Source organism: Thunnus albacares, chromosome 14 (genome assembly GCF_914725855.1).
Source record: "Thunnus albacares chromosome 14, fThuAlb1.1, whole genome shotgun sequence".
Lineage (NCBI taxonomy): Eukaryota > Metazoa > Chordata > Actinopteri > Scombriformes > Scombridae > Thunnus > Thunnus albacares.
The window spans coordinates 7,554,390-7,580,014 of NC_058119.1; the positions used below are offsets into that span (position 1 = coordinate 7,554,390).

The following is a 25,625-nucleotide window of genomic DNA, read 5'->3' on the forward strand; positions in this document are numbered from 1 at the left end:
AAAAACACAACAAAAATGGTCACACGCGCTCACGCACAAACACGCGCGCGCACTACACTGGTTTTAAATGTTTTAAAATGTAGATAAAAACATACGTAACTATGACAAAAAGAACTGCGCAAGAGATGTGGAAAAGAAAATACGAAACATGTTAAGAGGAACAAAATGTGTTGAGTTGCGGGTGCATTTTACAGGTAAGAAGCTGTAACGAGAGGCTAAACACAGGTGAATTATTTTTGGGTAACACACTCTCTTCTGTAAGACACGTTATGTATGTGTGTGTGTGTGTGTGTGTGTGTGTGTGTGTGTGTGTGTGTGTGTGTGTGTGTGTATGCGTGAGTGTGAGTGTGGGTGCACTTTACTTGAGAGAGGTAAATCATACAAACATGGGAAGTGCTTTTGTCTCATGAGTGGGACATGGAGGTACAGATAGGCCTAAGGGATTCACTTGAATGAACACAGACATGCTTGTCACCCCACTTGACAAGTGCATCTTAACCAAACACACCTGCCTATGTTGGTTTTATCGTCCTGCTGCAACCAGTGCAGTGTGTACACACCGCTGGCCTGAGGCTCCGGCTGGGCCATCCATCAAACTGAGATTATTGCACTTATCTAGAGTACATCTCTGAATGAAATGCTAAGGCTTAGTGAAATATTAGGCTGAGCAGAAATATAAGTCAGATAGCATTTAATACATGTGTGGATCTTACCCTCATGTTTTGCATTAACTGTTGTTATAAACATTAGGTGAATAATTACAGTACAATGTAACTGTAAAGGATCCTTAAAAATGGCTTTATAGCAAATCTAAAATTAATTATTTTTAAAAATGGCTTTCTAGCAAATCTAAAATGAATTATTTTTTAACATGTATTTTTACCAGACAAATAATTGAAATACATTTTAATCATTGTATATGTTTTGAAAATTCAGTCACACACTGCTTGTCTTTTGGTTTATGATTTATTATGAAATGTATTGGCATTAAAACCCCTTTATATTCTGTATACACATTATATTTCCTCTTAAGTAGCTTTAAGAGAAATCATCCAATTGAACACAATCTGACAGTATCACATGCAGTATATTTTCTGTGTCAGTTTATTCCTGCTCTTCATTGAAGCTTCATTATGTTGACACTGAATGAAGTATTCAAGCCCAGTTTTGTATGGATGCACTATTCCAAAATATTCAAGGCGTCATTAGTCATAATTTTGTGCACATTTGCTCAAAATTCAGTTTGACATATTTGTTTGTATGTTTGAAAATTTTAAGATCTTCTCTAAAATTTGGGGTTGGACTATAAGATGCTATAAATATGACAAGTGTCAGATATTATGCCATATACTGTGGTAGCTATTTCTTTAATATCTCTCAGTGCATTATGCTATTGCGGACAATGTTGCAAATTAATAAACACGACTGATTTATGGCAATATTTATATTTTTATATAATTGTTGCATCGATGTGATAATTGCCTTGATGCCCAACTATTTAAGTCACTGGATTTGGCAAAAAACAGATTTTATCCACTACATACAGTATGCACAATGCACTTGTTTTCCAGAAAATTCACTATATCCCAAAATATATTGGAAATTATTGCAAAATTTACATGTAACAAGATACTGGACTTTATCCAAATCAGCCAATCTGACTAGAATTTAAAATAAGATTCTGTTTCGTACAAAGTTTGGCTGCAAAGCCTGAGTTTATAATGACTGTGCGTCGAAGTAAAATTACAAGAAAGCATTTTGAAGATTTGATTGACTTTTGATCTTGTTTATGGTGGCCACAACGGACAAAGATTTAAGACAAGCAAAACCTGTAATGAGGCCACTAAATTTTATTTACAATCAGAGACAAGAGGCGATAAAGCCTCTCATCCTACTAATGGTATCTGGTCAAACTGTTAGAAGTCTTAACACTGCACAGCTCCTGTGTGACTCCCAAGTGTTTGTGATTTATCCGGTCCCATCACTAGTCACATTCCTTTCAGAAATATTTTATTATCTGTTGTGGTTAGCAGTGTCGTGTTGAGCTGAATGAAATAACAACCAGAGGCATGCATGTACACCACCAGGGTCATGACACGCTTCCTTAATTTGACAATAAGTCAAACACTTTCATATATTACCCTCTATAGGAACATAATACGACTGTACTGCTCCTTTGTGAGATAAAACATGAAAGACTGCATTCCAACATCACCTGTATCCTTTTATTACTCTCCACTGGTAGAGAATACATTGGTAAATTAGAAAGTAGTAACGTATGGACTTGGTCTGCTTTCCAAGGGAACAACGCTGAAGGTCATAAACTGTCCAACATATAAGTGAACCTGCCGGCACGGCTCCGTCCACATGTTGAACCATATTATCTGTGGCCCCTAACGGCCGCCATCCACTCCGTGCACATGGTTCTGGTTTAGGCCCCTTTCTTTAACACTATATAGGTTGTATTACATTTATTAAACACTTTAAAAAATCTCTGGCTGCAAGATTGTCCATCTGTTGAGGACAACAGAAAATATATGAAAGAGCCATGAGGTGCGTCGGGGAGAGGGGAAACAGTTGTGATGTCAGAGCCGGTCTTAATGTGGTGCAGGTCTAAGTTCTGGACGGATGACTGATTTAAAAGGCCTAGCTTTTAGCCGAGCGAACAGTTAGATCACAGATGAATTTTAATAAAAAAAGAAGGAGAAAGGCACACAAATCACCTCTGCTTTGCTCTCAGGAATGTTTTTGTGCACCGCTTTGATATATAGGTGCAGATGTGCGACTGCAGCGTGACGAGCAGAGCTAAAAAGGGCTGCTAAGCTGGGGAAACATGTCAGCCCGGTGACTCCCTAAAGGCCCTGATTTCTACCTTGTAACCTCAAAAAGAGTAAGTGAAACTAACACCAGAAAATCTACAACATCCACAACCCACTGGTCAATGAGTTCTGTGTTTGCGCTTGTTGTTTAATCACTGATTTGGATATTTAAATATGTTGCTTTAACCACAATTTTGCTATTATCGTCAATGAATCAATTTCTGAAATACAGACATCTTAAACCTCACTACTCTTGAATCTAGTCAAATAATTAGAGCAAGTTTGTTTGTGCAGGAGGTGCTCCTTCCTGCATGTCAGTCATATTATGTGCACAGCTCACTACCCTCAACCCAGTGATTACACAGGATGTCCTCTGGTGTACCATACTGGGCTACTAAGACAAAATTTTGCAAAACAAAGCATACAGTATTTCTTGGTGGATTCGGGGCTCTGCCAAGGCTGAGTCTTGTCCCCAGTTCGGGTGGTTACGGAGTGTGTCGGTGCAGCTAAAGATTCGGGAGTGTCTATGTTGGTGACCTCAGAATTGCATGTTTGCTTTTTACTGTATAATTCTGTTGGCTTTGTTGTGCTTTCACATCCCAAATCCAGCACACTGGAGTGAAAAGTGATATGGATGATATGATGGGCCATCAAATGCAAATCTGAGCTCAAGGCACTCCACAGAAAAAGACTCACCTACGCCCTTACTGGGTGTTCAGACTGAAAAACAAAAATACTAGCAGCTGTGTTGGTGGGGGCTTGTTGGTTCAGGTAAAGGAGAGACAATGAAATGTGATCCCGGAAGGCCAGAGTGAGTAATAGATCTACGGGTATTAAGGCTTATCAGATGCCAAAACCAGTTTTGGTGTCTGATAAGCCAAAGCGGTTTATGTCTATGTCCATGAGACAGGTTTTCACAACCCTTGAAAGTTTTTTCCACAGTTTCAATTTACCATCCACCAGTAAACAGAAGAAAAAAAGCCATTCAAGTCACAAAGTAATCTACCAGGTATGTGCGCTTGTACGTATTTGATTGGCCAACACAGAAGCCTGTTAGAGGACTCTGAATTGTGTTGCCGGACAACACCGTTGTAGTTAGAACAGAGCTGCTACCCAAGGGAAGGTGTTCAGCTATCCCAGGTTCTTTTTCATGAGTGAGGTTAAGATACAGCATTAGATCAGCATCCTAATTTATCAGTCGATCTAGGTTCTAACCATCACTTACGGTCATTAGCTTTTAGAGAGCAAAAGAATGAGATCATGAACACAAGTGGCTGAGGTCACCCTTAGAAACAGGATGAGGAGCTCAGAGATTCAAAAGGATCTCAGAGTAAAACCCCTGCTCCTTTACATTGAAAGGAAGCAGGTGAGATGGTTTGGACATCTGATTGAGATGCCTCCTGGATGTTCTAAGCATGTCCAACAGGCAGTTTCAGAACATGTTGGAGGGATTACATGCCCCATCTGCCATGGGAGGACCTCAGGATCACCTAGGAAGAGCTGAAAGAAGTGGCTTGGTGCTGTAGAGGGATGTCTGGGAGAGTTTGCTTAGCTTGCTGCCACCACGACCCAAACCAGGAGAAGTGGAGGAAAATTAATGGATAGATTCCTCTTATTTCTGTAGTAATAAGTAGTTCAGTATATTTGTGTGGGTTTGAAGCATTTTAGCATCACAAATTCTGCAAACTCCAACAAATCTGTGTACCTGAAGAACAAAATATGTATTTTATCAATGCCTGTCAAATAGACATATATATGTTCCTCAAACCATAAGTTTGTGGAACTAAAACATAAGGCACATTAGGGAAATATGGCCTTCATGACTGGTCATCTTCACTTTTGTGACTGTGTCAGGAAAACATAGCATAGGCTATTTAAAGAGAATACACACATCTCAAATGGCATGAACAAAACATGGACTTTTGAATGCACATAATGAAAATAGAAATTAAACAACAGCTTTCCTAATTAGAAGCACTGTTATTTCAGTAATAATTACAGACACTGATAATAACAGTTGTACTTTGTTAATTTAAAGTTTCTAGTTTACACTGAAGTAGTAAACAATTCATTTCAAATTAATTCAGCTGATTCAGTGTTTGTGTATGATCAGATATAGATACTGTCTCTGCAACCACCTACTGATTCACATAATTGCTGTGGCCACATATTTGATACATTACACTAACTAATCTCTTCATTTCTGTCTGTTTCAGGAGAAACAGCTTATTTTTTTTATTGAATGCAACAAGAAAGGAAATACAGATAGTAGCCTCTCTGTGTACCCGTAGGCCTCTAAATTAGTGCATTCTTACATGCACAGTTTAATGTCAGCAGCACACTCTGAGGTCATGTTTAGCGGGTCAGGCGAGCAGGTGTCCACCCTGCACCCTTATGAAAAGACTCTACCCAGGCCAGAGGAAGCACCCACATGTGTATGCCCTGAAGTCAGCCCCATACAGGATGAAATAATTCATCAGAACTGTTCAGAAGAGACATTGTGAGGCAGAGTTCAGAGGCATGCTAATGACAAGAGCATGTTCGCACAGAAAAGGAAAACTGTCAGCTCTGAATGAATTGGGAACGGCAGAAAAGAGGTTAGGCCATTTCAAACTCCTTATATCTTTGTATAATCCATGTAGAGGGCTTGTTAATGTCCGGAAGAAATTGGTGGTTTTGTAGCAAATGGTGCATGCTTTATGTTGTGCTCTCTCGGCTTGTGTGGATTTCTTCAGTCCAGTTTTACTGTTGGATATTACAAGATGAAAAATACTGTAGAAAGCATGTTGCTACTTTATCATTTGCAAATATAATATATGAGCTATTTTTCAAACCATGCTGCTGAAGACAGAATTTTCCATAGTCAACATAAAAAGTAATCATCCCACTGCATTTTACAGTGAAATGATTTAAAGTAATGAATGTAAAACATGCACTTAATGAGTCTCTCCAGATTAACATTTTTCTAAGAAAGTGGAAAGTACGGTGCGCCAGCATTTGCATAGCCAATAGGATATATGTGCTTATATGTTAACTGAGACATTTATCATGTAATACATATACTGCGTTTGGAGAGACTGTGCATTAAAACACACACACACACAAATATAAAGTAGTGTTTTACCTTAGCCCCACCGAAAACATGAGTGGGATGTATCATTACGTTTACCAGTCTTCAAAGCTAGAAGCAGAATGGAATCAGCTTATTACCAGTTTCTACAAGGATAAACATCCCACACAACCACTCAGTCTGCACAGTTTTATAGCAATTTGCCTATATTAAGTATCAAATTAACATTTTCTTCTACACACAGATACACATTTATCACAATGTAGCAAGTCAGACTCGTTGTATAGATAAAGATGAAACTAATGATTCCTGTAGAGACACTGGTCAAGTGCTGGGCAACAACCAGGGGCATATACAATAAATAAGTATTGATTAATATGTCTAAATTTGAAAAGTATCCACAGCATTTACCATATGAGCAGAAAATCAAATATGATTAAATTAATATATAGAGACTGCATACCTGCAAACCAACTGCTCAATCTTCTAAATTTGTTATTTTAATGAGATGTGTAATGTGTTTGTGGATATATATATATATATATATATATATATATTATATATATATATATGATTATTATCATTAATAATAATAATAATAATAATAATAATAATAATAATAATAATAATAAATCCTGTCCAGGAATATTACATTTCAAAAAGCAAGTGAATAATTATTTTTGTGCTAATTCAAGTATGTTTGAATTATTTATTTGAATATTGGATGTAATTTGTAGGAAGTGTGTATAAAATAGATGAATCTTGAAACAAGAAATGTGGGGCGAAATGTATTTTATTTCTGAGGTTATGAGTTATTGACCAATAGGTAGAGTGTTTAAAATAGCTGTGTTTGTCACTGTTGGATCCAGATCTAAACCAAAATCTAATTGTTTGTTACCTTGCCCATTGTCCCAATTTTCTATCAAAAATCAGTTTTTGAAATATCCTGCTAACAAACAAACAAACAAACTGGACTGAAAGTGTCGATGCATGTCTGCGTTAAAAGCTGCAATGTAAATCCACCAAGCCTAAGTTTGCGTTATAGATTTGGATAACATACAGACAGACAGTGAAAATTAAGACACATGTATTAATACAGTAGCTGTGCGCCTTAATTGTCCATAAAATGTGTAAAATATACACTAAATTTGATACAATAATAAGTATGTTTTTTAAAGTGCAGGGGCTATTTTGTAATTAAATGGGGTTTGTGATGACTGTGTTGCTATAAGTCACTGTAAAGCAGGTAAATGTGTTTCCTCAGCCAAACGTGCTCTATAACAACCCTGACTATATCCTTTTTTATTAAGTGAGTGATATTGTAACCTTTTATTACCAAAAGTTCAATCTTCTTAAATTGGCCCTTTATCACTAAACACATGTTTCATGCTGAAGTGCTACATGGTGAACCTGAATGAATGATCTACCACAGACATGGGAATTCTACCATTCATATTTTCTCCCAAAACCTCTTTTAAAGGTGCCTCCAAACACCATCACCTCACCACCATTATCCCTCACTGAATATAGCGTAAAGCAGTGAATCTATGTGTGTGTTACGGAGACATTAGAGCCAGCAGTAAATTACCAGACAGCTGTATAGATCAGAAAGCGATTGTACCACAGAGATGAGTTACAACATAACTCTAAGTAACAACTAAATAGTTACACACATGCCCCCTGGGTAGGTGTAAATCATGTAATGTAACAGAACTCACTAAAACAGCACTTCTTCTGCCACATAGCATCATTTTTTCATTAATTGCTGCCATTTTACAACACAGTAATCCATTTGAGACCTAATTTATTGATGATATTTCAAAATCAATCCAGCTTACTATGATGTGCTACGGTAGCAAATGGCTCATGCCAGCTTACTCATAGCTGGTGCATCCCAGTGCAGCTGAGATCACCAGCTGATGCTCCGACAACATCGGTGCAACTTTCCAAACAGGCGTTATTTGGATGAACTGACCACATATTAGGAATCTAAATGGTTACTTTCTTGCCTGAAAAAATATTAAAACTTAATGAGGTGATGTATTTACAGTCCTACAGCGAAAAGTACAACTGCTTTCAGCCTGGCTCATCTCCACCACTGCTACTCAGGGCAGCGCTACTTCTTCTGCCTTCCAGGTTGGATGGAGGGCAGACTGGACGCTACAGTGACTCACTATCACCTCTCAGACACAAATTGGTATTACGAGACAGTTCGAGCCGGACAGGGCCAGGGCTAGCTGCTTAGCATGCTAACTTTAGTAGATATCTCTGCAACACAATACATAGACGTCTTTGACATAATGTCAAAACTGTTATTTCTTCACATTCTGTTGATATTTTTAGTTCATTTTTGAATGCTTTAAACTAAAATTATGGCAAATCTTACACATTGTACAAGGTCTGTATTTGTGTGTATGCAGTGACATGGAGATAAAGAGTGCATCATTACACTGTAATAAATTCAGCAATTCATACCAAAAAGCTGCAATATAACCCTAAATGTTTCCTCTGCAGCATAATATCAGGAAGGTCATGAATGAAAAGATAATGTCCCTCCATCTTTGGGTAATAAATGCCCAAACAGATGACCTTTGTATTCACTCTGCTAAAGGCCATGGAAGTGTGAACCCCTTCACCCTGGAATGACACATTTCAAAGATTACACTGTGGATGACTTGTCAGGTCAGATGATACCTGCCATGATCTGCCATGTACCAGTATCAGTACCTCAGTAGCTTTGATGATCAAGAGTATAAATCCCCTCGCAATTCCCACAGGATCAAGAGTTGATTCAAAATGTTAACCCACAAGACACAAAATATTCATGAGTGTAATTTAAGTTTTTGTGTTTTAGGGACGGTGCGTGGAGTCACCATGGATGTCTCAGTGTCTGCTGAAGGTATCTGGTCATTGCTCCCTGGAGTCGTTTCTCACTCAGGTCAGACACACTGCCGGTCTGTCAACATCCCTCTTGCTCTTCTTCTCCAGCACATGTCACTGACACTTTCTAATCTCCACACACTACATCTTGTTGTGTGTAAGTGCATTGAGAGCCACTAGAAACCGGAGTCAAATTCCTTGTATGCGTAAACATACTTGGCCAGTAAAGCTGATTCTGATCTTCATATGGGTGAACTATTGGTGTCCTCTAGATGTCGTGATTACGGGAACTTTAGCATGTTCACCACCGTTTGTTTGTTTATAGTATTTTTAGTGTTTAAATTCATTGTAGCAGTTAGAAGAAAAGTGTATTTTAATTGATATTAGCCCTGTGAGGCGATGGCATACTGATAATTGGGAAATAATTTTTACATTGTCAATGTGACAATAAAGGTCAAGGCCTATGATGGAGAAATGCTGAAGTATTGTCTAATTTTTGTGTTATATCAACCACAAAAGGTTACCCAGATGACATTAAGCAGAGCTGACATCTCTGATTGGCAATTTGAGGCTCATGACCTTTTGTGATGTACACAGTCGGTACTATACTGTGATTTCTTGATATTAAATTACTCCTTTTAGAACATCTTTTCCTTGAGAGAGTTTCTTAGTATTTCTGTTCATTTTTTTAAGTCAGTGGAGGTGTGTGATTCAGAAAAGCTTCCTCGCTGCTTCTACGCAACCACAGCTACCTTTAGTAAGAGTTGTAAAGGAAGGACAATGATGTCTTTCATGGCTGCTACACGGACACACATACATAGATACTGCAGATCACCCAAACATGATGCAAACACAGAATTTATGATCAAAAACTACTTGTTAAAATAGGTAATCAATATATTAAGTTTTATGGATGAACATGCAGCACAAGTATATGTTTCAGCTCGGCTCCAGTGGGACCATTAATAATGTCAGAAACAAGCTCTATCCACATATGGTGACGGCACACCTGACAGTTAATCCCATAAATTTGAATTGATTCTGATAACAACGTTGTGCACTTTAAGCCTTCCCATCTGCTCGTAAATAGTTATCCATTTTCAATTATGAATATGTTAAAAACCTAATTCTAATGCCTGCAAAAAAAAAAAAGTCACATTCAAACACGTCTTTTGCCACAAATATGCTATTTTCCAGCAGAAAGGCCAATTTGATGCTCATCATGTGCCCTGGTGTACCTAAGAGCTGTTTAAAGAACATCAATGCAAAAAGGGATTAAATATTCCTGTATTTTGCTAATCATTTATGAAATGCATAATTATCTCAGCCGCTTGTTGAGTGGATTAGAAATCATTGATTCTCTCTCTCTCTCTCCCTCTCCCTCCCTCACTCTCTCTCTCTCTCTCTCAGTGTATATATAGTGTCTACCTAACCCTTTCAAACTCCCCAATAGAAATATTCTGGATAATACGTACGTATATAGTTGGCAGAGCGGCACTCTGGTTCATATTTCATGCAATGTGAATGACTAATCCATGAAACGTGTGGGTGGGATGATTAACACAGACACCAGCACTGAAAATATGTTTGCTTTGAAACTCTGAATGTGATATGAACATGAAACTATGAATAATTGGCAGAGAAAGGGAGCCTGTGTAGATTTAGAACTCAGAAACGCAGTTTATGACTAATTGTGTTAAGTGAAAATAAAGTGCACTTTTGTTCCTGGGATAATTAGCTTTTCAATGTTGCGAGGGTGATTGTGAAGCCTCTCCTGGGCTCTGCTGCTTTTGGAGTGAGCCCTCTAGCTCTCCCATGGGGTAGTAGCGCTTGTTACATGCAGCCTGCAGGCCAGAGGAGAGGAGAGGCAAGGCACTTGTTAAGAAACGAGTGTGTAAAACAACAACTAATCCTGTGCAGAACAATATTTTGTTCTGACTTGTGTTCATAGTAAAATTTTCAAACTATGTTAATGTTTTTCCTGGTAATTTAAGGTTTTTTTTTATTAAATTTAAATGCAAATATGTGAATATACGTTACAACTTTCAAGAAATGCACAATATTAGGCGCTTTTATTAGATAACAATCATCAATTAAGTTTATAATGTAGAATAATTCTTGGTAAAGCAGATGGGCATGTTTATATATTTTTTTTAAATACCGCTGCAGTGGTGCAGCAGCATTTGTTAACACTCTTTTTTGGCATCAATGCATTTTAGACTGTTTCCCTTGGTATAATAAATATTTTTTTTATTTGTAAGCAATGTACCCACAGTTTTGGTCATAGATAATTTGGTGTCTTTGTGGGTTTCAACAAAGTCGCATTTCATAGACATTTTCACTATTAATAAATACCTTTAGATAACATTAATCCAATCCGCACATTTAAAGCAGTATTTATAAATGTGATTAAGCTACTTCACAGTACTTAAAGTTCTTTTACATGAGGTGTTTACTTTATTGTGTGTGTCTATATGTTTCCTCAATACTTTTGTTTATCAAGATTTGGTCCAGGACTAGCATGTGTAGTGCTGGATAATTAGCATCAGTTATTGAAAACGTGTTCAAATGTAATTAAAATTTATTCACATAGAAAGGCACTGTTAAAGAGGTTTTAGGGAGCGGGAAATTTGGTTTTAGAAAGAGGAGAAGGAAGAGGAGGATTTAGGAGAAGCAGAGGACAAAATAGGTGGCAGTGGGGAGAGAGGGAGAGAGTAATTACTTGATGTAAAGGCCACAAACAGAGCGCCTGCTGTCGCTGAAAAATCAAATCTGTCAGCAATTAGAAGGAGGCCAAGCAGCACTTGTCAGGAGACAATGGGGCAAGAGGAGAGGGGGTTAGCAATTATTAGAGCTGATAGAGTACCTTTATTTATCTAAACAGCAGGTTAGTTGCCCAATCTCCTCCTTTGTCACTTGTTGCATATGTGAAAGGGGCACCACTTAATCCGAATAGTGTTCCTTGTGGCAACCAATGGGTATTATACCCGGGCCAAGAGCTGGAGAGGGCTGCCTTTCAGAGAATGGCAGAATAATCCAGGGGTTGATCTCATGCTCTTGCAATGCTTCCTTTGCTCAAAGCGCTGATCAGGATCCCTTACGTTTGAAGCTATTTATTAGAAGTTTAGGGAGGGGGGGCACTAGTCTAAAACATGTAGTCACTATCAAAGACTTCTGCTCCTTGAAGGGGCAAAAGCCCACAGAGTCTCAGGGAAGGGATTTGAGATGTTTGGGGCTTATTTTCATTTAAAGCCAACTGCAAATACAGTCCACAAACTCAGTGGTTCTCACAGAAATATATTTGCATCATATAAACTAGTTAATGAAAGACTGTAATGTTATTAAGTGGTGGCTCAGGAGGGAATATTCTGGAAGCAAAGGGCTCTTATTAGTGGTTGCTTAGAATGTAAACTTCTCAATTAATGTAGAATTAATTAATACTTTGAGAGAGAAAAACTTGACATGTTCTCACCTGAGGTTTGACACTGTTGGAAAATGTGTTAAGTCAGTTTAATATGAAAATATAATGATGAAAATATAATTTTCTTCTTAGAAACTACCACACCATCTTCAACAATACTCATAATGTTTCAGTTGACGACAGCACGTTCCTTTGCGTATATTGATATTTATTTATTATAAATGTATCATTTATTCCTATTAATTTCCCTAAAAATACCTATCTTGAAAAAAAGTTTCTTGCACTTTGTAAAGTTTAATGAGTGCAAACCAGTTTGATGGGTGCTGTGTCTCCAGTGTTTATAGAAGCAGTGTAACACTTATGCCAAATTAATGTTTTCTCATTGTGTCTATTAAAAGGTAAAACTCGTTCATGCTGTTAATTGCATCAGTATCTCTCAGGTGCAGAATGCAGAAGCTTCTCGGCAGTTTTACATCAAGCAGTAAGAATAATTTAAGTTTGACAAAGTCAGCAATAGTACGAGAAAAGAAATGGGTTGGAGTGACCATAAATTATTAGATAAATTGTAAAGTTTACGCTTCTTTTAAAAAATCACATGGAAGAACTTGTGTTAATAATTAAGACCAAACTGAGAATTAAACTATGTAATTTGCAGATTATGTGAATTCGTTCAATTAATGACGTGTGTGTGTATTTGTAATGTTTCTTACTTGAACTGTGGAAGTTTAAGTGCTGAGAAACATCAGCTCATACGCACAGAATCTTATAATGTGGTTGATAACTCTTTTGCTGACACAGGCTAATTTTCTCAAACATCCCTAACTGGAGAAGAAATTAATACTAAGTTCACTCTCAAGCGCTCTGTTGCATCAACTCTTCAATTAAAATTCAAATTGGAAATTTTATTAATAATGTTTCAACTAACTTTGAGAATAGCAAGAATCTGCAACGTTTATTTGAAGTGTCGCTCTGAGTAAGGAGGTTATAGTTTCAAGATAAGTCAAAATGTCCCTCTAATATTGAATATAAATATTTTTCATTTGCCTCTATGGAGTGCCTGAAATTGCCTGAAGAGCTGAAAGTCATTCACAATGTGTTTGCGCTAAATTACAGTAAAGTTATTCCTTTCTGTTGCCTCCTCAGTAGCGCCCGGACACGCTATCTCCACATACACGCTCACTAAACAGCCCTCCTCACTTCTGGCATCTACCTCCTGAATCGTAAAGAGGAGAATGTTTGTGGTGATACAGTCCAATTGTCAATAAAGTATGCAGAGTCTAGTAAAGTGGTGTCTTAAGTATTCCTTTATATATGGAATCCAGATGTGAAAAATATGAAATCCCATAAATCACTGGAGGCTGATTAGTGCTCTACATTTGGCCATTGAAAAATACATAAGTACATCACTCATGGCTCAAAGCAGATTTCTGGAGATTACAGAGTTGCATATTTTCTAAATAGTGACAGGTTTTAATGTGGTTTACAGAGCGCTCAGATGGGAGAACAAGCAAGCAAGATTCATAAACTGGAGACTCCGACGTCTTATTCTTTAAGTCGACGTTTAGGTATTTGCCTGTTTCCCACACATATAAACATGTGCTTCTCAGATACATCACTGCCATGAGACTGAGCATGTGAAGAACTCATTTGTATTTACTGGTAGGTATGAACTGAAACTTACACAAAGCCTTCCTACACATCTATTTATCTGTTTTCAAGGCTGGAAAAAGAATGAATCTATTCACGTGGATTTGGGAGTTCAGTTGGTGATGTTCTCTCTTTTTTCTTTTTTTTTTTGCATAAAAAATAAATCTAATACTCTTTCCACCTTAATTTGAAGAAAATTTTGCCTGGTTGGAAACTTTGTCGAGGAAAATTTGTGGTCATGGAGAACACATGAAGAACATTGTTTCTTTTCTTCAAAATGCTTTCACAGCTTAAACAAATTTAATAAGACTTCTTTTGACTGACAGGAGAGCGCTCTCCCACAATGTCTTCTTTTTGCTATCACATTCCTCGTCAGCAGCTGTGCGCCGTTTTGAATGAGATGAAGACTGAAAATCTGCGCAGCACACACACACTATCGACTTGGAACAAGTGGGACTTTTATACAAGTCTCCGTTGGCCTGAATGTGCTACTCATGACACATTTCAGAGGTGTTATTTTGTGTCATATAGAGTTTTGTAGATTCAGTCGGTGCACGGTACAAGCGACAGTCATATCACAGCACACGTTGTTAGACGGTGTTTTTGAGTCAAAAATGCTTCAAATCAATCAGTGACACTTCCTTTAAAATCAATTAGAATTTTACTAATCTGCCAATACATATTGCAGTTATTAAAGGTTTTGTATTTGCGTTCCCGGAGAATGCTCCACTGCACAGGAAGTGACACATTTTACATTTCCTGCAGCAGCAGCATGTTTGTGATAAAAAAGAGGAACTTGTTAGCATGAACAGTGACTGCTAAAAGAAAAGAACACCACCTGTAGTGAGTCAAAAATAAAAGGAAAAGACAGCATTGTACCGCCCACAGGCAAGCACCAAAGATATCTCACAAATAAAACAATAATTTCCAGATTAATACTTAAATTTGTCGTCAATGGAGATGGTTTGCTAAGTTTTCCAGCGCTGTGTCTGAGTGCTAGTTATGTTCATCAGGTTTCCCAGCTCTCAGTGAGTCAGAGGCACAGTGGAGGTCTGTGCAGGTGGCACGGCTGTAGAGCCCGGCGGGGGTTTTCTGCTCCCTCTCCCCCTTCTCCACAGGTGCTTATTAGCACATATAAGCTGCCACATGTTCCCAGCCCGGCCACCGCCCGAGGGGGCAAAATCAGTCTTCGCCCATAATCTTCACAGCCTGACCAGGCCCTCGCTCCCACTAACAGGGGCACATGGCATAGCGTTTATGAAGCACAGCAGAAGTATTACCCCGGCGTATTCTTTCTTTTTTCTTCTCTCCTCCCTGAACTGCTGGATAACCTTTCTAAGCATCTCCCCCCTTTATTTCCATATTCCAAGTTTAAGGTCAGGATGAAAAGAGATATGGATGCACATAATACATATATGTAAAAGATATCTATTCTCAAAGGCAAAGAGTAATTCAGTTGCAGACTTTTTGTTGCAAGTGTTCTGTTAACAGATATCAAACAGCTCGGGACTTGGCCAGCAGTTGAAATGTTTTGCACCTGGTCGGCATGACAGAAACCCATTGTCATCTTAACAGCCCCCCACTCTGTGATACATGTGAATGGTTCCGCTGTGTGTATGCGAGAGGGCAAGAGGGGGAGCACGGCTGGATGGGAGCTGTCCGTGTTTGAAGTGGGCATATGGTCGTCGCATTTGCATTTAATGCCCTTCAGATTACTTGTTTTAACTCGTGCTAAACACCTCACTCAGTTGGGGCTAATTTGATGAGGTCATGGTATGACCCTGTGACCCCCTCTCTCCATGTTCTCTAAGTGAAACCAGCTGAGTCACAGAGCGGGAGAGGGATGTGGGGGGAGTGGGAAGGGTCTCTGCATCGTGGCTGGATTGGCCTGACAGTCACTGAGCTTCACTTACCCATCAATCTCAGCGGACACTGTGCTGCATGGCGGGCTGGTGTGAAGCCCTCTCCCCGCCGTCGCAGAGCTCAGCAGCTCCACAGCTCCTCTCCCAAGCAAAGCATCTAGTCAAAACACATTCAACAGACCTGGAAAGAATAACAAATGCCCCAGCTCCTTATCGCTCCATTTTCCACTTTGAAGATGTTTGCAAGGGAGGATTGCGCCAATATACATTCAGCGGAAGATGTGTGTGTGTGTGTGACCTGCAAGACCCCTATTAAGACATTTATTTTCCCTCGCATGGCTATACTTTCTTATGTTTCAAATCTCTTAACAAGATGTTTAACTATAACTTTTCCAACAAAAGCAATCTTAAAATTCTAGTTTCTGAATTAGGGGAACAATGTGTTTAGTGTTGTCTAAATTAAAAATGATTAAAAATCAGTTTTACTGTTTACTATAATTTTAAAATAATATTAGCATGTTAAAAACAACACATCCGTAAGCATGCATAGATATGCATAATGTAAACACATAGGACACACACACATGCAGAGGCAAACACACACTCCTCTCAACATGAAAGGCTGTTCATACGAATAGTAAAAGCCCTCTTATGGAATGTTAGTGAGGCCCGTTGAAGTTCTGATCCACAGCGGCAAACCGGCTCTTTTCTATTGCTGCAGACTCAAGTGTTGTCCAGACTCCAGAGAATAGTCCCGTATGGTCTGAGGGGCTACATTTTCCTAACCTCCAAGGCCACCGCCGCGAAGGCGCCTCAAGAGAGCCTCTTTCGTGTCAAAGGGGGAAAGCCATTCAACTCAAGAACGGCCTCTGGCTTTTGATCAGTTCACAAGTTACAGTTTTGCCGAGCCTCTTTTTTCATGCAAATGGGAAATCTTCAAACACTGCGCGGAAATACATCTCTTTCGGATGTACCTTAATAGGTAGTGCTTTTAACATGGGAACTTTCACAGCCAAGGACTTGCTTGAAAGCCTCCTCAGAGAAGTGAAAAGCACGTTCGGTGCCCAGGTGTAGATGGTCTCCTTTAAAGAGCTTCTTTCTGTCCTTAGTTCCTTCCAGCCAGCGGCTTTGTATGTTCACTGGAGACCACATTGACTCCCAATTAAGGGATTAGGATAAAGATTATCAGGAACCATTTTCAAAACACATAACATTTACTGGCTTTCCCACAGCACTTTGGATCACCACTCTTGTTTTGGCACACTTTAACTTTATTGTTATAGATGGAACTGCTGTTTCTGAGCACAAAGTGTTATTATAATTGTTGTTCTAATACTTGCAGCTTCCAGGATAAACAGTTTTCATTTTTTTTTTCTTAATTTTGTGTGTGCATAAATTATATATTCCACTTCACTCTGCTCAAATCCATATAATCCTAATTTGAGAAGTCTGGGGTTGCATAAATACAGAGCGAACTCTATTCCGAGAGGTCTTTCCCAAGTGGGTTCAAATTCAAAGGTGTTGGAATGTCAGATTTTATTTGGGGTGTCTCTGTGTTTCATGTGTTTCTCTTGGCACTCTAAAACCGCCCATTATGCTCCTATTAAAGTTCATGTTGCTGGAATATTGGGAAGAAGAGGGGGGGTGAACCAAACTCTCGTCAAGGTCATGTTCCAATGGAAAGAGCCAACAATGCCAGCGCTAATCCCTCCCCCTCCACCGCGTTCTGACCCCATCCCGTGGCTTGTAGGACTCTGTGGTGGGAGAGGACAAGAGGCCCTGCTTGTTCCTATACTCAGCCCGGCATTACGCAGCCCAGAGCTCCTGGATTATCTGCCAATTAGCACCAATTGTGCCGGACGGCATTAATGTAATGTTCTATATTTTTTAATACCGTTTAATTTTTGCTCCTCTTCTCTCCCCTCCTTCTCTTTGGCCTAATCAAGATTGTCAGCACTCTCTTTTGCCTTTTCTCATTTAAAATAAAAGAGTTGGGGTTTAATTTGGCATTAAGGAGCGTAGAATATGCCTTGCCAGCAGAGCGTTTGTTGGAGGGAGAGAGTTAGCAGGGAAAAAGGGGGGAGAGAGAAAGAAGGGAGAAAATCATTTTATGGGAGATAGTGTGAAGGACTTGTTTGAACAGGCCGCGAGCCTCAGTGTCCTGCTATATTAGTGGGGAAGTCAGCTTTGTGCCGGAATAACGTGTTGCCTCACTATTGTGCCCCCTACGGTGGAAGGGTTTGGTGGGTTTGGATTAGGAGACTCCATTACATTACCCTAATAACTGGATAAAGCCGCCTCATCCAGTGCAACTGATCCTCAAGTATTAGCGCTCATGGCTTGTTACAGCATTTCAGCAGCTGATCTGCAGACAGTTGATTTCTCGTTATAACAGACTGATAGAAACACACAACTGCGGCAGACGGCGCCCGAGCATGCCGTGATGTGCAACTTTCATCTCAGAGCAACTTTGTGATTTATAAGAGAATTCCAAGAGACTATTACTGTCGTTTCCCACTGATTTAGACTGGCATCACAATAAACAAAGTCAACAATCCTCCCCCCCAATTTAACAGGCTAAATGATAATCTTTAGTCTGCTATGAGGGAATTTCCACACAGGTAAATTTTATAACCATGAAAAATGTTTTATACTTTACAGATAATTGAGTCTGTACTATCCATAAAAGTAGTTAATCATTATAAACTATGGTAGTTTCTCACAGTTTAATTACATATCTGTTGCAGGTGTTAGGGCATGTCAGAGGCTGCATTATGAGGCTCACAGCGTATTTTTATTGTGATCTTTTTTTCCAAATAGTCTCATTTACCTTATATAAGCTGTGCGAGTTGTTTTCACACACACTGAGAGAGAAACATAAAGACCGGAAGAAAGAGAAAATGAAAAGTGAAGGAAAACTGAGTGAGACGAACAGGCCCAGCAAGAAAGCGATGAAGTATTTTTTTTTTTCATTAAAATGCTAAATTTTTGTCATTTTAGATCAAAGTGAATTGATGGAGAATGACCTTCATTACAACGTTTGAACATATAAAAAAGCGCCGGCATGAGAATGTGGCAGAGGAGCGAACAGATTACATATAAAGCCCAGCTTTCTTTGATGTTAACTGTCCAGACCAATTAGGCCCGAGGACATGTGTGAGTCCTGACGCTTTCATGGATAGATTCAGGTTGACTCTCTGTGTGCTGCAACCACACACCAACTCCCAGAAATTTAGTCTAAATTAAATCATATTTTTGACTGTGATTTTTAAAATATGAAATTATTTTTATTAGTGGTGGAAGTAGTTGAATTTGTAATATTAGGAGTGATACTAGTAGTTCCTAGTTTAATGTAAATGTAGGATTTGAGGAATTATCAAAATATCCACAAAAAAATTCACCCAGACATGCATGAAAATATTTCTACAACAAAAATAATCTACATCTAAGTTAAAAATAGCAACTGAATACATTCAGAGTGTAAATGAATAATGTTGACTCTCCTTACATCCACTCACAGTGTGTCCGGAGGTATGGCTGCTGTATGGGCGGAGCTCAGGTGAGGCCAGAGGCCACTGGTCATTAGCGATCCAGCTTCCCTTCATAGTGTTAATATGGGGTCAGACTGTGGACTAGAAATCCACAACTGCAGCTGGGACATTCAATGTCTCCACGGTTGCTGTTTTCACTAGTGCAGTGAAAACAATCCGCCTGCTGTTCCCCCCGGTCCGCCGGGCTGACCTTGCCCTTGGGCCACACCACCGTACACCGCCCCAGCTGTTGTCACTCTACAGCCGGGGAAAAAGCCCCGCCGCCTCGCTCGCCCCCTCTTGCTGGGACCTTTTCTTTGCTGTGGGCCCTTCCTGAAGTTTCGCTAAGGTCCTAGCTCCCCCTGTTTGATTACGGCGCAGGCCAAACACCAAGGTTTGCCTCCGCCCTGGTCCTGCGGGTTTGATTCAGGGCCTCCAAATGCCTTTTAGATCCCTAATCCTAAACACTTAAGCCCTTCCTGATGGGTTCAGCTCCAGGTCCCAGCGATTTAACCAATCCAAATAGTGAGAGCACTGAGGGGTCGAGTTCGGACCGAGCAGCCTTTTGCCCCTTTTTTCTTTTAATTCAGTGTATTAACCCTTTCCCATTGATTGAAGATCTATAGATGCAGTTGTAAAAACATGGTTCACTCTTATATTTTAGGACACATTACTTCACACTCCTTTTTACACTGATACTGACACTCGTGTCCTCATAACGTCTTCATTTTTAAATGAATCCCTCTCATTCAGTCAGAGTTGCTATAAAATATGAACGCAGATGAAACAGCTTCTCTGTATTAAGTTAGCAGTTTCTGAGATTACTAGATTGTGAAAAAATGATGTTAATGAATCTTGAAAGGAACCAGTGTCAGGTATACTGCTGCATATATATGACCTACAGGGTTTTTAAACAATCTAAAACAAAAAAAAAAGTTTGCAGCGTAGTTCTTCTCACCGAGCGTATGCGTTGGTTTAATCTTTCCCATTTTCCCCGTGCTGTTTAAGTAAACAGGGCTGTCCGGGTCTCCACCTGTTTCAGGGTGCTTGAGAAATGGACTTTTCCTGAAAAGTCTGTGACCTCTGACCCTGCCGAGCAGGAAAGGGGCTGCCAGCAGGCAAATGCCCTCCTGTGTGGCCAACTGCCATTTAACCCCATAATTGTTACAAGGCAGCTCCTGGCCGTCCAAAACTTGGTTTCCGGAAATCGCTCTTAAACAATCAAATAAACGCACATGCAGGGAATTTGCCATGCCCAAGGCCCTGAGATCGAACTTGTGAAGCAGTGATTACAGATTCACTGGTTGGACCTGACACCTTTGAAAACATAAAACATTAAGCAAATACAATATATATGAAATGTCAGTCAAAAAGTATGTTTTAAAGTTTATTCCACCACAAAAAAAACATTATAATCATAAACAGCACCCAATTTACACATCATGAAAATGTCAGTAAATGGGATTTTTTTTGTCATCTTCAGTAGTACAAGTACAGTAATATAGTTATACAGCTAATTAAAATAAGGGGTTAAATAATTCTCTTCTTATAAACAACATTTCACCAGTTAAGATCGTTCTATTTTTTTGTGGTGTTGAATCACAGCCGGCCTCAGGCTGTGTTGTAGATACAGTATCCACTTTACCTTTATCATGTAGCGCTCTGGCCCATCAGGCTTTCTATGTGGTTGGCTGCACTTGGTTATTTTTTCCATCCCTGCACATTTGCTTTTTGCTCGGCGCTCACCTCCAGACTCAGGCTTAGAGTGTTTCCCCAGCAGCCTTTCTGATAGCAGTGCGCTCGGTGATTGCTTCCCAGGATCAGAGCAGCATGCAGCACGAGCAGGCGGCTCAGCATACCACACATGCTGCAAGATCAAAGGTCATTCTTGGAAGCCCGGGATTATGGGGGAGGTAAAATTATATTTTTTATCCTCGTGCTTTGTTTTTGATCACCCTATCTGACCCACCTCAACCTGCACTCCCACGCCACCTCTCACTGCAGCCCTTACACTCAGGTGTTAGTTTTCAAAAGGGGCTCCGAGGTGAGAGAGGGTTAAGGTTTTGCTAATGTAGAAAAACAACAGACAGATTTGATGCAACCTTGAGCAGCGGGTTTGGAGAGAGCTCTAAAGAGACTCCAAGGTCAGTGGATGTGGGAACTGCTGCTGTCTCCTGGGTCTGACGGAAATAGTGACCAAATCAAAGACGGCTCATGAGTGATACGTTGACTGAGGTCACTTCTATTTATTACTGCGAGGGGAGAGTATCACATATACAGCAGGTCTATAATGGAAGGGACAGTAATGATGCCTGATGTATGTCATCAGCAGGTGTGAATGAGTAGTCATCATGGAAGTTATGTGACTGCAGCTTCTACAACTGCTTTAAACTATGTATTTACCTGTGTGTGTTTATTCTGCTGCACCACCACATGACTGTGTGTGTGTGTGTGATTTTAACTGTAGTCTTTTATTTAGTTATTTGTAAGCAGGACCGCAGAATATGCCCTCTTCTAACTTTTAACTACAGAGAGCTCCACCTCATTTGCATGCCGCAGAGTGTGAAATTAACACAGAAAGCATTGTATTGTATTAATGTCAAAATTGTTCAAATTTGTAAACAAATAAAGCAAATACACAGTGAGAGTGTGTCATTGACTTAGTCTTGTAATTTCAAGGCTATTGTATTAAATGTCATGGTGTTTTTCACTATTGTAAGGACACTCAACATCAAACACTTGCAAAAAAAAATAAAAAATGTGTATTGTAATTATTAATTCACAAAAATATTACCCTATGTGTCATATTATATCTCAGGGGCATATTTGGTTTGTAAATATTTTTTAAATGTGTCTGCCGCCCTGCATGCTTTCATTCATCTGGCAGAATTAATTATGATGTTTAGCAAATGCTGGATTTTAGTGTTTACACTCAGTGGGTCAGAATTTATTTAAGTGTATTTATTTTGCTTAAACAACAAATAGAAAAATATAGAGGCGACCAAGAAGTGAGGAATAAAAGTACTTTTAGTTAGTTTAACCTGTGTTTAAGCACATTTGGAATTTAAATGAATTTACAAAATATGGAAAAGTGCAAAAATGACAAATTCATTTAAACATGTCTGCATGTGTTCAACCTTTTGACACAAAATGTTTCATGAAGCATACTCTATTATGACTAAGGATATGAATAACTACATTATTGAATATTCCAGTTTATTCAATTAACATGCAGCTGTAACTGTAATAATCGTTCAAAGACACATAAAAGTTGCGAAAACGTATATGTATTTATTTATCTTTAATAAATAGCTTCAGTAAAGTTTCAGTTTGCCTTGAAATTTTGAAAGCACCATGCAAGTTACAAGATAGTATGTTGTTTTTTATTTTGTTACATGGAAAATACTAATGTCAAAAACTATTTTTTGTGATGCCCCATCAATAAGTCTCTCTCATCTTTGTCTACCTTTTTTCTTTTCTAAATATATCTCATAAATTAGTTTATAAAACAGTTTTGTCTGAATGGATGGGAAGAGAGAAGACAAAAAGACAGAGACAGATTTGTCGAGATATTATGTTTTTGTATTAGAACATAAAAGAAACATATTTCACCTTTATCCCACTACAAAAAGAAATAAACTGTTATATAGAACCCAGATCTTTTTGTATACTTTTTGTAAAACTCACATAATATTTGTTTTTAAAATATTAGCTGTTGCCCTAAAATTCTGTGTATGAAAGACACGGGCTTAGATGAATAGTGGATGAAAAGACCTTGTGGAGAGTGGAGAGGGAGACGCTGCCCTCCATGTGATTCAAAATGCTCTGACAGAGTGGGAGAGGACCATTAAGCGGTGTGTTATTTACACATCATAAGCCAGTCTATTATATTGACATCCAGACGACCCAGTCCACCACTGTTCTGTGCGCGCAGCGGCCTCGCTCTCTGTTTGCTCTCAACACCAGCATGCTGATTGGGTGATTTTCTGATATGACATTCCAATGCTCTGGACTATGTGCAAGATCTTTTCGTCTGAAATAGTCCGAAAGCATTCATTACCCGCCGAGAAATGAGACAAAAGGTCAAGAAAGCGGTGTGGCAGGGTGGAGCTATGTGAAGTGGAGGTGGGGTTTACAATCCAATTGGGGATTAAGTTATCTCTTATATCTCTTACTTACAATAAATCCACACGTCTCCATCAGAAATGTCTTGTTTAAACTGTGGAGGAGCATGAAGCAAATGTTTGACTTTATTTAAAATTCATTGTTCAGTATTACATTGCCGGCTGGGGTGAGCCCCGAGATTGCAAAGGTGAGCAGACAGGCTGTATATTTTTTATTCTGATCCAGAAATTGCAGAATTGCCATCCAGTTGTTGTCCTCCACACCATTCTGCCATTTACCAATGGCATCAAAATATTTGACATCCTATAATGGGATCGCATCCAGAGTAATTCCTGTAACTACTGTTGACATAGGTGCCCCAAGTAAAATAAATCTATTTTGGCCATTGATGTGAATGAACTCTCTGTGAACCATTTAAAGCATTAATGCAGATAATGGATAATACATTCCCTATACCCAGATCATTAGAATATAACTACTTACAGTTATTACTGTAAGCTCCACGGCAAGCACTTTTAAATTTCAATAACATCTCTATAAAACCGAGGGAATGTGAAACAATTATCTGCTCAGGGATATATACAGTTCAAAGCTATGAGAACCTCCAACATCTCCAATATGATATAAAAGGTCATTTACAGACATTCATGCAGAATATTAGACATTACAATAAAAAAAAATCTGCAAGTGGCAAGAGAAAGTACAGCTTCAATTTGTCTGAAATGATTTACAGAGCTCAAGAAAATAATGTTGCTGTTTATATTCTTCAAAGATATTATTCTCTCTCTCTCACACACACACACAGACACACACACACACACACACACACACACACACACACACACACACACACACTAGTACAATACAGTAGCTTCTGAAAATAGTCCTCACAAGCAGGAGCAAAATGCAATTATGAGAGCTCGTTTTTTTACCCCAAAATATTTCTTTAACCATTTCCAGGACTGCAGGCACAAGTACAGTACATGTTATGAATTTCAACTGATTTCAACCAATCATAAGCACTTATGGAAAAGCCGAGCGAGACGCTCTTTCTAAAAATGGTTTCAATTTATGTTCACAAGTAATGCAGCTGTGTTTTATAAATGAGATGAATTCAATAGACAAATTAACATTTCACTTCCTTATCTGTAGCATGTGGTTTTTACTAAATTATTATTGTTTTGTTTGTCAGAATGGTGTTGAATATGTAACACCCCAAAGTAGAAACGCTGTTGAGAAAGATCCTCAACTAAAGTTTTTTGTTTTAGTCTGAACTATAGGTGAGAGATAACAGACAATAAAACTTCCATCAGAGCAGTCATTTATGTCCATTTATTATAGGTTTAACCTCTAGTGAGTAAAATAAGAAGTCCTTGTTATACTGGAGACCCCTGGGAGACCCCTGGGAGTCCCTGTGCCTCAGTTTGAGCACCGCTGACACACGAGACACAAGTACGATCTCAATAAAACTTTTCCAAGCATGTTGTTTAGAGTTAATGAACAAATTAATCACTGAATCTGTTTTCATTTATAGTGTTATTGCCATTTAGTTTTAAAAAGTATGCAAGTGAATACATTTTCATCAATCTTTGTGTAATTCTGTTTTTGTTTTAATCTTGCTTTTCTCAACAGATATTAGATGTTAGACTTTAGCTACTCAGAAGTGATGTTTCGAACAGAAAGAAGTGTTTCAGAACATCACAGAGTACATCTACTGCTCCGTAGTTGACTGTACACGAGTCAGGTCATGATCCAAGCAGAGAGAGGAGAGGGTCATGTCACAGCAACACATCGTTGTAAGACCATCTGTGTTTTTATACATCTTTACATGTATTTTAACTCAAATGTAGGAACTGACAGAAATCTAGCAAACAGTGTTAAATAAATTATGTTTCATACTGCATGTAAGTTGTGAATTTAAGTTGAATTAGACACCAACTTTTTTAGTTTTGTTTTCTTTTACAGGAAAGACTGTGTTTCTGTCCTTTTAATAATTTAATAAAAATGGAAACATTTGTCTAGAAATTACAGTTAAGTTGCACCCAAATGAACAAGTGATAATACTAGTGTCTCCATCTGGTAAGTAAGAGAAACTGTTGAATCAAGAAGTTATTTTGAGTTGAGTCACTTTTTCTTCCCAAATTGACAGGATTACACAGTTTACTATTCTTTATTGTTGTATAAATTACAATGTTTGCTCCCTTCTTTTGAATATATTTAAAACTAAATGTGTATATACTTGCAATATGAGTTGTTCACACAGAAATTGAG

The 25,625-nt window shown here is 38.7% G+C and overlaps 1 long non-coding RNA gene across 1 annotated transcript in view; it reads left to right on the plus strand.

The window, feature by feature from the left end:
* The first annotated feature begins 16 nt into the window (after positions 1 to 16).
* Positions 17 to 25,625, plus strand: part of LOC122997575 — a 35,884-nt gene continuing 10,275 nt past the window's right edge. The window contains exons 1-3 of the long non-coding RNA XR_006407239.1: positions 17 to 194; positions 2,772 to 2,890; positions 8,744 to 8,827. This is a non-coding gene — a long non-coding RNA (uncharacterized LOC122997575). The remainder of the gene's footprint in view (positions 195 to 2,771; positions 2,891 to 8,743; positions 8,828 to 25,625) is intronic.